Here is a 2,973-nt window from a genome sequence, read left to right on the forward strand (position 1 = left end):
TAGTTAAAAGTCCTAAATATTTTAATAGAATCCCTTTACTTTCTTCAGTGTGGTGGAAGTGTCTGAATTTTTGCTAGATCTCTTTCTTTTCCTCACATAAATGGAAGTGCTCAGGAACCCAGACAGTGTGCAGTGCTCTCCAATGGAGCTTGCACAGAATTTCTCAAAAACCGATGTTCAGCCTTGCTGCTTTTACACCCTGGTTTATGCACACTGGTAGTGCATGCACTGAACACAGACGTTTGCATTTTGGGAAAGAACACATCCACATTGGGAATGATGTTTTATGACAGCTTTTTGCTTTCCTCTGGAGGTGTGAAACTCCAAATAGCACATTCAATCCGATTGACAGCAGAGTTGATGGGTTTTTTGACATACTGTAGTCTCTTAGAAAGATCTATGGATCCCACTGGTCTGCGCACCATAGAGCAAGAGACATTGTTTTACTATACCAGCATTAGGCCAAAAATCTGTTCTTAATTTCACAGCTGTCAGTAGAGATTTTTGAAATCTTTTCCACATGGTTCTCATGTGTGTGAAAAACAGACAGCTTGTCAACTTCTTAAAAAAGACAGCGTGTCAATGGTTTTACCTAACACCTCAGGCCAAAGTGGGAGTCCTGATGAAACTGGAAGTAGAAATTCTCTCATAATAAAGATGTTAAGCAAAATTTAGCAAGAGGTGGGACAAGAGGTTTGGTGGTTCATTTCTGTATTTTCCCCCAGTGAGGAACAGGTTTCACCAGAGTAGGTATGAATTTTGATACACTTAAGGACCGAAGTTGCACTTTCTTGTACTTCAGATCTACATTGCAATTTCATGGTGGAGTAGGCATGGCTGGCTAGTCCTGAATGTGTTCTTTCTAAAAATCCATTACTGGAATATTAATGGAATACATTTATATAAGACATTAGTTTTGAGAAGTTTGGCACTGACTACCAAATATGTATTCATTGACTTTGCAAATTAAGATCTATGGTCATGAATATAAATACATAAACATATAAAAATAAATTAATAAATAAATGTGAGAGTGTGTATGTGCCTGCATATATATTTATATATATGTATATACATATGCTTTTTCTTAATCCATTACATGACTGAAAATACTTGACCCACTCACTTATTATGGTTAAGGTATTTTAATTTTCTGCTGCTGCCTTTAATTACTGGACACTAAATATAAAATCCAAGACTAATAAATATGTACTGAGAAATTAGGAATCAGGATGGGCACTCTGAAGACAAGTATATTATAGTACCATGCAATGATGATGATACTGCCCATTACAAGCAGAAATGAAACATCTTGAAAGGTACTGAGTATGAAACATGAAGAAAGTTCTTGGCTGTAAGCCACTGTCCAAGTAACTGGGGCATCCTCCTCCATGACTTCTGAGGTTCCTTCCTGGTATACTAGTTCAAACTAGATTAATTTCTGAAATGGAGATGTTGCCATGACTATCTATTCCTGGCTGAGGTTTCATAAGTTCCTTGCTTTTTGCTGTTTTCTGAGAAAGTCTCTGTCATTATTTCCCTGACTGTTGGTTTCTCTTCTCCCAATCATCCTGGTTCCCTATGAAACACACAGCTGGGTGCGCCTTAAAAGCACGCTTAGCTTAAAATTTTCCCTCTGGTTCCCATCCATTGGGCTGCCAATACTAGAAAGGTGTCATGTGCCTGTTTGGATGGGGAAGGGGCAGGGAAGATGGGCAGACATCAGAGTATCCTTGGCCCCCCAAGCTGCCCAAGAGGTGCAGAAATGACTACCATCCTTGCTCCTTCTCTTCTGACCAGATACAAACTCTCTACAGACATGTCTTGGACTGTCTCCAAAGCCATGTCGTCCTTTGGACCTGTCCTTAGATAAGGTATAAACTGTAGGGATAGAAACAGCAAGGTGTACTAGCCTAAGAGAGGACATGGGAGAGGGGGATATAATGGTTTGGGAGCTCTCATTAATAGGTGGGTTTCTCTATATCAATCTCACTGGTTTGGTTGAATGAGTAGCTGTGTGTGTGCAGTCTTGCTTTAGGAGATAACTTAAGAGGACACAATTGTCTAAGGGCTTTCATGAAGAGATCCTGTGGTTTTTAAAGGCACTTACTGATGGCTTATTCAGGGGAAAAGGTGAGCAGTACTTGGGAAGTGGTGTTTGGAAAGTACAAATGCTGTCTGTGACCCAGCACGCTGGTGTCCCTGATGTCAGTGCAGCTGATGATGGGTCAGGAGTAGTGTCCACCCAGGGGCATTGTGGTCCTGCCTTGGCTTAAGACCATGGCAGAGCTCTGTGGTGGGTGGTGGCTTTGAGGGCCTGTTTTTTGCTCCTGGATTTGGAGATGTCCAAGATAATTCAGGGGGAGACAACAATAACACTTCTTGGCTTTTGCCAGTGTAAAGTGCATCACTAGAACTGGTGTATTAGGAAAGTCTGGCATTTACAGATTTATCCCCTCCCATAGCACAACCCAATGAACATCTTCTCCTCATTGTCAGGCTGCCTGTGTCATGACCTCATGTGCTGCTGAGCTTTGCTGATTTTGAGTCAGATCTGCAGGATCACTCCAGAAAGACAAAGCATGCAAAGTTTAGATCAGATGGTCAGAAAATAGGAAGAAAGGCACCACAGGCCATGTCAGTAGGCCTTGAGCTCATCTTGCTCCTTGTGAGCATGTAGATAGATTCTCCCTGTGAGAGCACAGGCTGCTGTTTGAGCTGCGATGGCCCTGAAAGTAAATGGTAAAATGAGAGACTCTGGAGAAGGGTCTGCAGGTGGACATAGGCTTCTTTGTCTTTGAGCATTGGCTTGAATATCCCATTCCTCTGAGAATGGGGCAACATGTTCTCCTATGCCATCCTCAACTTGGCCATCTGCCTGTCCACTCTTACACTTCCCAGGGCAACCTTCACCAACGTAGCCCAGCCAGCTCAAATGTAAATCACTACCTAAGTGCAATCAGAAATCTGAAG

The sequence above is a fragment of the Mesitornis unicolor genome, unplaced genomic scaffold, assembly GCF_000695765.1.
Source record: "Mesitornis unicolor isolate BGI_N332 unplaced genomic scaffold, ASM69576v1 scaffold28213, whole genome shotgun sequence".
Lineage (NCBI taxonomy): Eukaryota > Metazoa > Chordata > Aves > Mesitornithiformes > Mesitornithidae > Mesitornis > Mesitornis unicolor.